Below are 14617 nucleotides of genomic sequence, written 5' to 3'. Positions count from 1 at the left end.
CGAGTGCATGAGGATAGTGTGTGTGGGCCGGGCTGGGCTGGGGCTGGGCCACAACGAAGATGATGATGATTTAACAGTTACCTAAATTAATGAATATTATAATAAGGCAACAAACATAATCGTTGTCGGTTGTTGCTATTATAAAGTCTGAGTGTCAAGTTGTCATTTGTCAAATTGTCACATAAAAGTTACTGCAATGGCCACTCAGTTAGCTAAAGTCAAATAACACAGCATAAGCTATTTTGCACTGTTTTTGTAGCTAGCAGACTTGAGAGTTCACATATTCAATTGCAACTTCGGATATTCTAATGTAACCATTTAAAACTCATAACGGCCGTCGACGGCCCTTCTCTAGAAAAAAACTGATGATGCCATTTGATTATTTTAATTATTACTCGCCCACAACGAGTTACACGTTGGGAAGCTAACGCATTATAAAAGCTGTGTATTCAACTAACTAGATATTTTCTAGTTTCTTCTGAATTTTCAATATCATCAATATGCAATATTACGGCAAGTGAATACTCAAAATGTTATATATATATTATCAGGACGTTTTGTGTGAGTAATTTGTTTGTATAGGTTTTTTATGGGAAGTATCTCACTAATTAGAGATAAATGTTGTTTGGTGTCATATTAAAGAGGGGTTTGTGCTCTTTAAAGGGATAGTTCACCCAAAAATGAAAATTGTGTCAAACCTGTATGAATTTCTTTATTCTGCTAAACAAAAAGAGAAAGAGAGAGTGAGTACACTGGTCCATGGCACTTACAGTAGTTATTTTGGGAATGGAACAGTAGATATGCATATCTACAGGGACCGCAAGGATAGTGTACTGGTTGGTGGTTGTGTCTGACCGATTGTCCAGCCCTGGTGCTAATTTCTTATTTTGTGCTGCTAACTCCTCTTTTAACTAGTTATTTTGTGTTGCTAACTCCATAATGTGATGTACTAACTCCTTATTTGTGGTCCTTATTGTGAGCTATTCTTGGATTTGTGAGATACTAACTCATTATTTTGTGACATCAAGTTATTGTTGTAGAGAGAGAGAGAGAGAGAGAGAGATTTGATTTTGAAAAAACCTTTATTTTTACATTAACTAATAACAATATGTATACAAATTAGACAGGTATATAATATAAAATTTATCTAGTAATCAGTTTGGACGATCTGGACTCCGCCGCACTCCTCCAGCATCTATTTGTCCGCGGGTCGCCCCGCACACGATCCTCCTCAGCCAGGCTGACGCCTCACTGTCCCGGTTGTGCTCCCCCCTTCTCTGTTGAGCTTGAGGAGGAGCTTCCTCAGCCTGAAGACCTCCTGTTGGGTGAAGTCTCCTGCGCCTTTCTTCGTACTGCCGTGTCGGGCGGAGCGAGCAAACTTCTCCAGATCGGAGAAGTACTCCTCCAGCTTCACTCCCCTCTCGTTCTTGGTGAGATGCAGGAACTCCTTCACCTGCCCCACCCCGTACCTCCTGGAGACCGTCCCACCTGAGGAGACACTGATGGAGGAGCCCCACTCCCCACCCCCCGCCTCCCCTCTGCTCGACACCCCTCCCCTCTTTGCCTGAGAGCCTCCTCTACTGGCCCTCGTCTTTCTCTTCAGGTGGGGGACCTTAAAGCCCACCCCCCCCTCTTCCATCTCCTCCTCGCTGTCGGAGACCCCCCTCTCACGAACGGGCGACCCCCGAACTCCTTCACCATGGTTCTCCCGACTCACCCCACTCGTCCCCTCTTTCATACGGTCACACACGAGACTCGCCCACTGGGCTGCATTCACCTCCCCATTCACACCTACATTCACCCCCTCCCTCCCGTGATCAATCAGCTGGGCTTCGCCCATCCCCTCCCCCACCTGACTGACCGGTTGGGCCCCACTCACCCCTTCACCTGACTCCCCGCCGGCCTTCTGAGCCCCACTCACCCCTTCACCTGACTCCCCGCCGGCCTTCTGAGCCCCACTCACCCCTTCACCTGACTCCCCACCGACCTTCTGAGTCCCACTCACCCCTTCACCTGACTCCCCACCGACCTTCTGAGCCCCACTCGCCTCTTCGCCCGACTCCTCACCGGCCTGCTGGGCCTCACCAGCCCCCCCTTCCTCCCTGGCACCCCCGGCACCCTCCCGGTTCTGGTTCTGAGAGGAGGGAGTCTTCACTGGGCAAGACCTCGCCAGGTGTCCCTCTCCACCACACCGGAAACACCTCCCATCGTCCGATGTGGCGAACATCACATAGTCGAACCCCTCGATCCTCACCTTGATCACCAGGTTGAGAGCCTGGGTCTTGGTGAGGACCATGTGGAGCTGTCTCCTGTGAGACACCACATGTCTCAGCAGAGGAGACCTGCAACCTGAGGACACCTTCCTCATTTGGGACACCACCGTCCCGTGCTTCACCAACTCGCCGAGCAGCGCATCGTCCGGTACGAACGGCGGAACGTTCGACACCGTGACTCTGACCGCCGGCTCGGCGAGAGGCAGCACGGGAACGAGGGTGCCGCGCACCACCACGCCGCTCGCCACCACCTTGCGTGCCTTCTCTATGCTGTCCACGAAGATGACCACCGCGTGGTTCATCCGTGCAGCGGACTTCACGCTCCCGTGACCCACCAACCCCCCCACGGCCAAGCCACAGTCCTCCACGGAACACGCGAAGCACGGCGCGAGCTTCACGCCGTGCTTCCGCGTTAGCCCCGCGAGGTTCATCTGTGCGTGCTGCACGCCGATCGGCCACAAGCACGCACAAACTAAGACAGACAGAAAACAAAAGTCACACACACACAATCACACCATAAAAACTCGTAAATAAACGAAATTCCAGCTCAAACGGTCACAATCAAACAATCAGAGAGAGAGAGAGAGAGAGAGAGAGAGAGAGAGAGAGAGAGAGAGAGAGAGAGAGAGAGAGAGAGAGAGAGAGAGAGAGAGAGAGAGAGAGAGAGAGAGAGAGAGAGAGAGAGAGAGAGAGAGAGAGAGAGAGAGAGAGAGAGAGAGAGAGAGAGAGAGAGAGAGAGAGAGAGAGAGAGAGAGAGAGAGAGAGAGAGAGAGAGAGAGAGAGAGGTGGATGATGTTGTCTGTGAGGGACAGAGGGGGACTCCACCGTCCGGCTGCCGAGCGGGATTTACCTGTCGCTCCGCAGCGGCGCGTTCGCCGACCTGTTCTCCAACACACCTGTGCGGGATTAGAGCTGGAAGTGTTGGCGGACCCGAGTGGAATTTAGGAGACTCTTTTCTGAACCGTGTCTGATTCTGGGAAGCTGCCCCCCGTCTTCAACGTCTTTTGCAATGCAAACGTCCAGGAAACAGTAGAAGATGGTGAGTGATATTATGATGGATATGAACATGTCAACATGCGAACATGTATGTTCCCGTCACAGGAGCGCCCTGACCACCTGACCCGCTGCATGCAGGACCGATCCCCGAGTCCGTCTGACACGTCCACCACCGCCTCACACTGACACCGTCACACCACACATCTGTGCAGGGGGATGATGATGACAACTCGTGTCCAGCTCGTCGTGTTAAACCCAATTAGATCATGTGGTATAAGTCAACTTTTAGGGCGGATTCGATTAACAAAAGGTTTTCTTGGAGACTGATAGTTGAAAGTTATATCTTACATTAGTTTTTTCACGATGAGTCATGTAATTATTCTGTACCTTTATAATTGGACAGATATGCCTTATTCTTGCAGATTGAGGAAAAAACTAACGAAGCCCCATGCTGTATATGATATATAACTGTCATTAGGCGCGAAAAAGGCTTTTCGGGATGAACCGCGTACAAACCCACAGAGACGCTTGCATAATTCCTGTGCATTATTTCCACGGCTCTTCCTTCAGACCCTCCGCGGTCTGTGTGACCACGGTATTCTTTTCTCGTGCACCCTACTCTGCGCGTGATTAACATGATGCAGGAAATACATCAGTGGCAAAACGCGCCGCATTGATGCATTTTTTAAAGTTGTGTTGTGTGCGTTTACAAAATAGCGCGACACGCGGACTGCATCAAAATATGAGTCTACTGTTTTGTCAGGCCAGTTATCGTTAATACACACACACACACGCACGCGCGCGTTTTTATTCATATATGTTTCATATATGTTTGTTTGTTTATATAGATATGCATATCTATACAAATACACTTCTATTTCTCACCTATTTTTCATCCTTATTTATATACCAATATAACTTTGTGTTGTTGGTGTGGGAACCATGCTTATCAGCCAGTTCTATCGCATGACTTGAGCACTCACTGCTTCAGTTTTTTGCCAGTTTTATATTTAATTCAATTCCATGCATTTTACAGAATAAAAAACGTAAAATATATACAATTCGTTCATTTCCTTTGAATGAACAGATTCAAATATTTAGTACTAAACCGAAGTACGGCAAGACCACTAAACCATTAGATATAACCACCATCAGATGGAACCACCATCAGACATAACCACCATCAGACATAACCACTATCAGACACAACCACCATCAGATGAAACCACCATCAGATGAAACCACCATCAGACATAACCACCGTCAGATGTAACCACCATCAGAGATAACTACCGTCCGATGTAACCAACATCAAACGTAACCACCGTCAGATGTAACCACCATCAAATGTAACCACCATCAGATCTAACCACCATCAAATATAACCGCCATCCACAGAAACCTGTGGGGAAGGAAAAAAAGCAAAGTCGGTAGTGTTGGTTTATGATGCTGCAATAGCAATGTGATGCGATGTGTAGTAATATAACTTTCTAAATCAAGAGTAGGAACTGCTCCAGATCCTTAGGACTAAGACAGAGCTAGATGAAGAAAAAGAAAGGCAGGGCGTGCAGTTCACTAGGATCAGATAGATAGCTCATTATTGGATGGCAAATGTAGAAGTGGCGAGGTGGGAGGAGTGCATGTGGGCAAGAGATGGAGGGAGGAGGAGTAAGTGCGGGGAGGAGGTGGAACAACGGCAGCGAGATGTAGACAAAGACGAGGTAAAGGAAGAGATGAGTGTTGTTCGCCAACCTTGATGGATTCATCAGCTGAACACCAGCAGTGTGAGGCTTTCGCAGCCTTTATTAGGTGGAGAAGAGCAACACACACACACATACATACACACTTACATACACATACACAGCTGCGGCCAGGGACGTCGTTTCCTCCATCACTTAGAGAGGGAATGGATTCTTTGCTGTTTTGTTGTGACATTTACCATCTCAACACCTTAGAGTCAACTGTTCCCACAGATTTCCCTTCAGTAAAACAAAGCACTTTTAACTACCTTATTGATGTATATATTGTCTGAAAACTATGGCCAAAATTCACCAATTCATTCATTTGCAGATCCAAATATTTGATGTGCTGAATAAGGCGAAAGCAATATCCAACAGGTGCAATCATGCTAATTTCTAACATTTGACAGCTAAGGCGTTGTGTCAGTGTGTGTTCCTTCAGTGCCAGCACAGATGTTTTGTGTCCAGCATTGTGCCTCAGTCACACCAGCATGCGTCCAGATGCTTGGTTCCCTCTGAGGCCGTGGCAGCAGGTAGCTCAGCTGTGCGTGGAGTTGGTTCCCTCCCCGCTCACACTCTGCCCTGCGCTCCACATTGATAAATAGTGTGTCATTTCAGGGATGAGCAAGCATGAAAACATATGGGTGGAGAGGGCCGCAATGTTTTGGCCTTGTGTGTATACAGCATTTTCACCGCGGTTAGAGCCCGCTGCACATGGAGAGGACTGCAGATCCCCGCTGGCTTGGAACCGGTCTCTGATGGCCCTGTTCAGAACCTTTATGGCTCTATTGTCTTAACGTGTCTGTAGTATCTAATAGATGGAGACTGCTTTATTGGCGCTGTGAGGTAGATACACATACCCTTTTCTTCACCAAGTCAACATAAACAAACATAGACTTATTTAATTAGGTGGAAGTTAACCTAAACAAAAATTTTAACTAACCCGTAACTATAAAACAGTAACGCATGAATACGCTCTCCAGAAATGATCTGCTTCCAGGATCAATAAACCAGAATATTAGTAGTTTTGCATCAATTTAGTCAGAATACAGATATGTTTCCTGGTTGAGATATTAAAAGGTTTATTAATGCTGCCAGTCACATTAAGTGTAGAGCAGCAACGTCAACGTTCTACATAAGCAGACCTGACTCAAATATGGCCTGTGGTCAAATTTGAGTCACTCAAGATGCTCCACTCACCCCTCTAGTGTCAATTCCTGGATTTGCAAGGCTGCCTCTTGTTACAAGTGCAGTAAGAGAGGAAAGCGATAGACAAACACAAGACGTTGACCCAGAAATATGCTGTTCCTCTCCCATAAGTAACCACCTCTTTTTGTGTGAAAATGACATTTTAAAATGTGCAGTACACGCGTAGTCGCGTACGTTACATGTGATATGTAATTTTAGGATAGATTTGAGTTCTGGACTTGTGGTTGAACAAAACAAGACCGATGAAGACATTACTTTAGGCTCTACTCTGACCAGCGATCTCTCATTCCCTAATATGTCCAGGCTTGATGGGTTTACTTCAACTATGTAATGAACGAACCGATATTAGATATATATTAATCTATTTAGTCTAACATGCATCGAAAATTATTCCCGTAACATGCCTCTCTCCTAGTAAAAACAAATTGCAAACTAAACGTGTGCTTGCTGTTCTGGATATCTGCTGAATTTTTGTAATCTCACTGGGCCTAAACCAGATTCCGGTTCTTCTTCCCTCAGTGGAAACATCCCTTTTTCTTTACTGTTCTCTTGTAAACATGAAGCAGATGCCCTACGCCCCGCTCTTATTGCGCCGGTGCACACTGGGGTCGTTTATGCTTTCTGTGTGAATACAAAAAAAGAAGAAATTCTCCCGGTGCTGATTGACCATTCTGCAGAACACTGACACTCTCTATTATTTGGTGTTCAGCCAAAGAGCGGCACTGCTTCGATTAGAACCAGACCTGGAATTTCCCTTCAGTCACACAGGATGCACACATGTGTCCCGCTGGCATTTCTAAACAGCATGTTTGGGTAAGACATGACCTGTAGAGGGATTTCAGTAGCAGAGAGGCATACATTGGGCTGAATTGCCCTTGTAATAGATGGGTGACCTGTAACGGGAAATATGGGGAACATTAGCTTATTAACCGGTGTCCTGCTACTGTGATGATTTCATGAGCATATCTCCTCACAAAACATAAAACATATGGGAATTGAAATTGAAAGTTGTGTAACTCAATAATATAAATTAGTATAGTATATAAATAAGTGGTGACTCAACCGTAAGAATAAATATCAATATTGTTTAATTGAAGGAAACTCAGAACTCTATGCTCAGAACACTATGTGATCATTCACCCATTTGTGCTTATGTGTTTAATGCACATGTGGTGTAAACTCTGTTTTATTCTTCATTTTGCAATCATATTCGGTACTCTTATCTCTTCGCACAGGTAGTGTGTATAGTGGGCACTGACCCTGCTGCTGATGCTGTGTGCAGATTTTGCGTTGTGTTGCTGCTACGGTCGGCGGAAAAATGCTCCTGTGCTACTTGTTAGCACATGTCATCAAATAAACACAATGTCAAACTAAGGCCCTAGGAAAGTTGCACTGGTTATCGTTTTTTTTCTTTTTTCTGACATACTATAAACTAAATGATTTATTGATTAATTATCACCTAGTAAGGTTTTATCATAATTTGCACATTTCTAATCCGAAGTCGTCGATCCACTTACCTATCTTTCCTTCTCACCAGACAGCCAGTGAAGAAGCGGACCGAATAAACATGGACTAGGTGGAATATACCTGGAATGTGTACATTTGCTATTATCTATAGTATTACTAGCAATATTTTTCTTATATTTCAGCTCACTCCACAGCCTATCATACTGTATTGAGGAGTTTTTTTATCATCGTATAAGTGGCTTCTTTGAGCCATCTATCCCAAAACTAAGTCCCTGAAAACAAATGTTTTCTCTGTGGAAAACCTCTACTCAATTTTAAAACTGTCAGAGCGTCATGAAGGGGAGATCCCTGTGATTTATAGTTGGGGAAAGTCCTGAATGTGATCTGCCGGGGTTGTCTCAATCTATGATGGTGACTTCTCTCTGATCTCATTCCCAAGTGCACCACCAAAAAACTAACTTGGTGCTCTTAGTGACACCTGACACAGCAGCAAACAGCCACTGACTCGAGGTAAGTGACTTGAGAAGAGAAAAAACAATTGTATTATTAATAGGGCTGTCAAAAATAGCGCGTTAACGACGTTAATTTGTTGTTTGTTGTTAATTACGTCAATTTTTTTAACACATTTCACGCATGCGCAGTGTGCAAATAGTAGTGCAGCAAATAGTGATTAATCCTGATTAATCCGCTGAAAATTCTGATTAATTTGATTACAATTTTTAATCATTTGACAGCCCAAATTATTAATAAACATAGACTATGTCCTCTTCTTACATTCATAAGAAGTGGACATAGTTTGGTGAAATTCTTGTCGTGGTTGAATGGGTCTCCAAGGAGACTGTGGTCCTTTTTGAAGTAATATCCCAGATGTCGACAAGACCTAGTTGCTTTGAAATAGTATCCATGAAAAGGCCATTTTGATTAGACATTCTTACAGTACATTTAGTGTCTCAGTGTTTGTTTGGTACCTTTGGTACCCATGTTTTTATTCTACCTCTTTTTAGAGTGTCCATCCGTATGGATGTCTGTCTGGTCCTTCTTTTGTTAGTAATACCTCTCAAAGACTTTCATCTGAACCCATTTCATCTAATTTTGCTCATCTGTTGAGCGGCTCAGCTGGGATGCCGATCCACTGTTCTCCTTTAGTGCATAAGACTAAAATGTATTTACAAGCCCCCTGTTAGCTGGGTCTGCTTCCCCCATTTGAACTATAAGCCTGCTATTAGCTGCAGTGCATGAGTTAATAAGACTAATGAACGGAGAGGGCTGATATCCAAGCTGTTAGGTGACGACAGACATACTTTGCGGTTGATTCAGGCCAACGCGTTTTGCCAATATGTGAAATCATTGAAATAAGTTGCAGGGTTTAGAGCAGACAAGAAGGAGACAAAATGAAGTGATTGGCTACCCACCAGCCTGTCAACCCCCACTTCTATCTGCTGAATGTAGTGAATGAATAGATGGCAGTGTTGGAGCTGAGACTAGGACGTTCCCCTGAATGCTCCCTGCATGTAAAGCCTTTGCTCATCATCACTTCAATGCCGTCAATGCATTAGGCCTCTGCACTCTGGAAAGTCAACTAGTAAGACAACTAGCTCCGACCGCTGGGCTCTCTGTGACGGCAAATAAAAATAAAACATGTCGCCTGCCAGAGCAACTTCAGGTGTCATGGCGTAACACCAGTATACTGTTAGAACTGGTATACCGTGCAGCCCTACATCAAACTACACTAAATCAAACTGCAGCCAAGTACAAAGCTGTGAGACTCCCACTGTAATCCGATCCAACCAAACACTGACAATTTAAAAGTGTGCCAACAGTCCCAAACTTCAACTCAAAACAGTGTGATGATAAATAAATCCACAAAGCGTGTGCGAGCATGGCAAGAAAAGAAAATACATAAATATTATGTGTTTTTTAAATTATTCTCAAAAATGACCAGATTCTTTTCCAATTACCCCCTGTCGGTTGGTTATTTCGTTGTGTTTATCTGCCACACCTTCAAGACCGGTTTGCAAAATGTTTTTTCACAGGAAACCGGTCCGTAAGTAAGAAAACGTTGGTATGAGTGAGATGCTCTTACGCTCACTATATGCATGTGTGTTTTTTATATTTACGTGTAAGTGTTTCAGATGAGTATGAATAATGTTTTATACATGCATGTGCGTACATTGGAGACCTCTGTTCTATACAACCAGATGAGTTGCCTCCCGGTGGACATTATGGAGAATGCAAGTTAAAGCCACTAGTGGATTGGCTTCACTTGTCAGAACCAGCGGTTGCTCTCTGGTTGAGCGTGAAAATAATTTGTACACACATTTAATTATAATGATACTTCGAATGATGCATAGGATCGAACAGACCGTGACCTTGGAAATAGCAGCTTGCTCAAATACCAAATCAAGTGCCATTTTCTGGTGCTTTCATCAATTTCACAGTCTCAATCAGCGATGGATACGTGGATGTGCAACCTGAGCGCAGTTGGCGGGCCGGACAAATCTCAGAGGATTTGGTATTGTTTTGTTAAATCAGGACAAAAGAAGGGCTATGGATGAAATCATATCGCAGAAAAGATACTCCTTGACAACCAAGCATGAATCTATTCACTGAGGAACTACGTTTAAGCAGCAGACCTTGTATTTGGAACAGTAAAGCTTCTTCATGACAACCTAGTCTGCCAGTTTTTTGCACTTGGTCATCGTGCTCTGTTAAAATTAGGGCAGCAATCCAACCAAACAAACAAACAAACCTGCTGCTGTAGCTGCTAGCACACACAGCTTGCAGGGAAGCTATGCTTGTGACAAGAATATATGGCCACCAGCAGCTATAAACAAACCAGAGCCCTCCCCTCTCTGAAATACAAGCAAGGTTAATTTATAGAAATATAGCATTGCATTCATTCATTCCATTTTCCTATGTTTTGGAGACCATCTTGAGGCCAACTACACGAAACGTTTCTTTGTTGTAATTTGCTGTAACAAGTATATCATTTTGCCGTGTTACATCTTTAGATAATTTAAATTGTCAATATATTAGGTACTGTTTTGCCAAAAGCACTTCATTAACACAAAGATAGGAACTGTATTTGTAGTTTTGTACTCTTTTGTTTGTGAAGAAAAAACATTAAAAGGCTTGCGAGTGGGTAAGATCCCACTGTGCCAGATAACAAATGAATATGAAGAAATGCAGTGGACCTGCTATCAGCTCTCATCACGTTATCATGACCAAAATGTGGTAAATGGTAAATGGACTGTAGTTGTAAAGCGCTTCTGGTCTCCACTCAAAGCTCTTTAACACTTTGTCATCATTTGAGCAATTTGGGGTTAAGTGTCTTGCACAAGGACACTTGGCTATCATGGCTCATTAAAGGACAATCGTGCTTTCCTCTCCCCTCGACAGGTGGGGTGTCATGGTACCGCCTTCACTTTGGTTGACGTTCTGGTTGACAGCGTTTTGGATGAAGTCTCGTAATCGACGTGACTTCCACTAAACTGGAATAGGCGTTCATTGGGATAGTGGAAAGAGCTAATAACTATGAGTTTAAGCTTCAATGAACTTAGAAAGGGTGAAAATAAAATAAGTGTGTCAAAAGAGGCTAACATGTTTAAGAGCTTTCCGGCTGATTATTTTCCTATTCCACATTTTAAATTTTGACCTAACCAGAGTTGGTGCTTTTTAAAATAGTCAACAGACCTGGCTTTGATGAGGTTTATTGTTTCTGTCGAACGTGAAAGAATTATGGTAAAAGTGCTGTATTCTTGATGGAGTCTCGTGCTGTTGAGGAGAGGATTTTAATCTATTAAAAAATCCCTGTTGAGTTTTTTATTTTTTATAGTATGTCTATGTGGTTTTAAGGAGTACAATATCAGCATTTGTATTTCTTCAACCACTCATTTTGGACATTTGGTAATACATGCATTCTGAAGAGTCTCTGCTAACCTGTGTAGCAGCCGACTGTTATGACCATTCTTACCAAATGCATCGTTGAATTTGAGAAACATCCTGTATTACTTTAGCAGGAGTCGCTAACATGATATCTAAAGCTGCCTTATAAAACATGCAATGCCAATGCTAAGCCTAGTGCTTCAGCAATAATCTCATTAAGGGCATTAGATGCTTCTTTTGGCCTTACGACCAATATTTCAAGTGATGCATAATCCAGTCACTCAAAGGGACACAATCCATTTCCAATGACTTGTTATGTGATACGGATTGATATTCATGACTGCATTTCAGCGCCAGCGGAAGCCAAATAAAAACTGTAAAGGCGAGTGTACAGTGTCTTTGATGGGTCTTTCATGGATGCAGAGAGGACTTGGAGTGGCCAGTTACAGAGGACGGAGAGGACAGACTGCTCCACCAGGCCTCAACATCAAATAAAATAATGGTATATGCAGGGTGCTCTTTCCGTTTTCTGCACACATAGTAAAGTAGGTTTCATTCCACAGTTGTATTCATGTCAGCAGGGGGGTTCGAACTTGAAAAACCAAATCATTACAAGTGACCAAACACATCTGAAGAGAGCACATTTCTCTGATGTTATTCCAAGGTGTGTTTCATTCCCTCGGGCACTAACATAGCCGTTCTGACAAAGCAGAATTCACATGGTTAGATGCTTTTACTTCACAGTATTGTTTTCAAGAGAGACAGAATGGAGCAGCTTCACAAACCTTTTTTGGGGTGGCCTGTGGTTATAGGTTTTATGGACTCAAGGAACAATTCAAGACATGTTTAAGGATTGTGGGGAGGTCAGATACGGAATGACCCAATTAAATAACACATCAAATTCCATTCTCAAATTCAACACTTGAATGTTTTTATTTTTAAATTTAAAATGTACTTTTATATCCAAATGAACCACATTCACATTGAAAATAACTGAAAATCCTTTAGTTCTACATCCATGGTTTTCTTGTTATACCACTTACATCCTTCCTCCCAACGAGGAAGCATTAGGATTCAAGTTTTCATTAAAACAGAATTATAACTGTATAACTGAATCTGCCAAATTAATCAGAGCTCACAAGACCAGCTTGTCTCCTAAGTTACCACATGACCAGTTGCTGATATGCAATGGAGCCTGACTCAGTGTTCCCAAAGGCCTTTATGATAGTAAATTAATAGCCATATTTACAATGTGATCATTTGTGATTTTGTCATAGATTTATGTAGTGACAAAATCGCATGTAGAGATATCTTAATATTGATATCTTGATTATTTTGCATTCTTATGAATAAATTAATAAAATACAAAGAACACTTTATTTATTGTCTATTTAATTGGCACAGCATACAAAACCCTGTGGTTAGTTTATATAGCCTGTTTTCATACCAGAAAACATATTGTATTATACAATTGTGTATTATTGTCTGGATGGTGTAAGACGGGAGGATTCTGTAGCCTAAAAAATCAATCAACACTTTTAGGTCTCCACTTCATCCATTCAGCTTGGCACAGAGTTCAAATTGGCTGCTTTCTGCCCCTTGTATCCGTGCATACCCATGTTATTTGAATGGTGTTCTTAGAGTTTTTAGAAAGAGGTTGATTTTAGTCTTTTAGTCTTTCTCAGCTGCATCCGTTCCACACTTTGACATTACTTTTTACGTTATTATGCTTTCTCACCCTGGCACTGGAAGTCTGGAACCAGCCAATAATGAGTATTTCACAGGGTCAATCTTAATCATAGGAGCTACATACCCTAAGCTAACTACCGCTGACCACAACTCATGAGCGAGGTTTCACCTGATGGAAGTCTCTAGCTCTCTAGGCCTGGTTTAAAAAACAAGCTGTCTCTCTCACGTTTAAAGTCAGCACTTTGCTAATAGTGCACATTGTTTTCCGCTGCTGAGCACCCATTTGAGGAGCTTCAGCTGCAGGGCAGAGCAAGACTGCTTTTTCATGAAGGGATCCGGCTATGGCCCCCAGGGGTCTGCTGGAACAGCAGGCATTGTCAGTGGTGAATAGATCTGAAACGCTCCGGCCAAGACGGGCTCCCAGCTGCCAGATTTATGGCTGCCGATGCAACAAACAGTTAGCCATGTTACCGGCAGGGATATAAGTATTTTCATGGCCACAATTCATGTTTATCTCAGCAGTAAATTCTGAGAGATATTGAAGAAAAAGAGCATGTGGATTTATGACAGAGGGCGGTGTTGTTTGGGAGCTGCCAGGAAGAAGCTGTGTTTTAATACCCATGGATAAGGATGAACGGTCATCTCGCTCTCTTATCTCTCGCTTTTTGTCCAACGCTCCATCCAAATAAATATTCTGGAATATTTCTTTGGACTCTTTCTCCCACACTCTGAATCTTGTCAATACATATGAATACCGTTTAACTAAAATGAGGTTTGAATTTCAAGTTTCTTTTTTTTCTGATATTGTAAACGCAGCAAATCTAGTTGTTTGGCTCATGGGTGACATCACCATGACTACCTCCACTTCTTATACAATTTATAGTCCAATAAATAGTTGTTTTCATTTGAATATTTTTCAGTTTCTGTTGTCAGACAGATACCCATTATGTTGACCAAGAGTCATTACCCAGCGGCTGAGTTGCAGATAAACGGTATTTTTCCAGCATGCATGAACAACTGTACAGGTTAATGACAGAAGCTGTGCGGTTGTTTGTTCTGACATTAGAATAAAGGATCATAGGAAAAATTGAGAAGAAATATAACAAAATAAAATTTGTTACAGCCAAAAAGCATCTTAAATGGGCTGCTGAAAGGTTTCAATGAATCAAAGCTTATGTAATAGCTTATGTAATATGTAATAGAAAGTAGAGTAAAGTAAAGTCCTAAATGTGTTTTGAAAGTTTGAAAGTTGAGTAGTGACTGAGCTGGAGCATGCACCCCAAATGAAAATTGAGTTTAAAAAGATGGAATTAAACCCTTGCATTAATGACATCCTTCCTGATCTCTTTTGGTAGCTTT

General features: G+C 42.8%; 1 protein-coding gene across 9 annotated transcripts in view; it reads left to right on the top strand.

Moving 5' to 3' along the window:
* Positions 1-3053: 3053 nt before the first annotated feature.
* ptprfa (protein tyrosine phosphatase receptor type Fa) overlaps positions 3054-14617 on the top strand; it is a 230788-nt gene continuing 219224 nt past the window's right edge. For all 9 annotated transcript variants that reach the window (XM_037470081.2, XM_037470080.2, XM_037470078.2 and 6 more), the window contains exon 1: positions 3054-3312. The gene's annotated coding sequence lies outside the window, so the exon portion shown is untranslated. The remainder of the gene's footprint in view (positions 3313-14617) is intronic.

The sequence above is a fragment of the Pungitius pungitius genome, chromosome 7 (assembly GCF_949316345.1).
Source record: "Pungitius pungitius chromosome 7, fPunPun2.1, whole genome shotgun sequence".
In the NCBI taxonomy this organism is placed as follows: domain Eukaryota; kingdom Metazoa; phylum Chordata; class Actinopteri; order Perciformes; family Gasterosteidae; genus Pungitius; species Pungitius pungitius.
The sequence above is the reverse complement of the archived record's forward strand: the minus strand, read 5'-3'. Positions and strand labels throughout refer to the sequence as shown.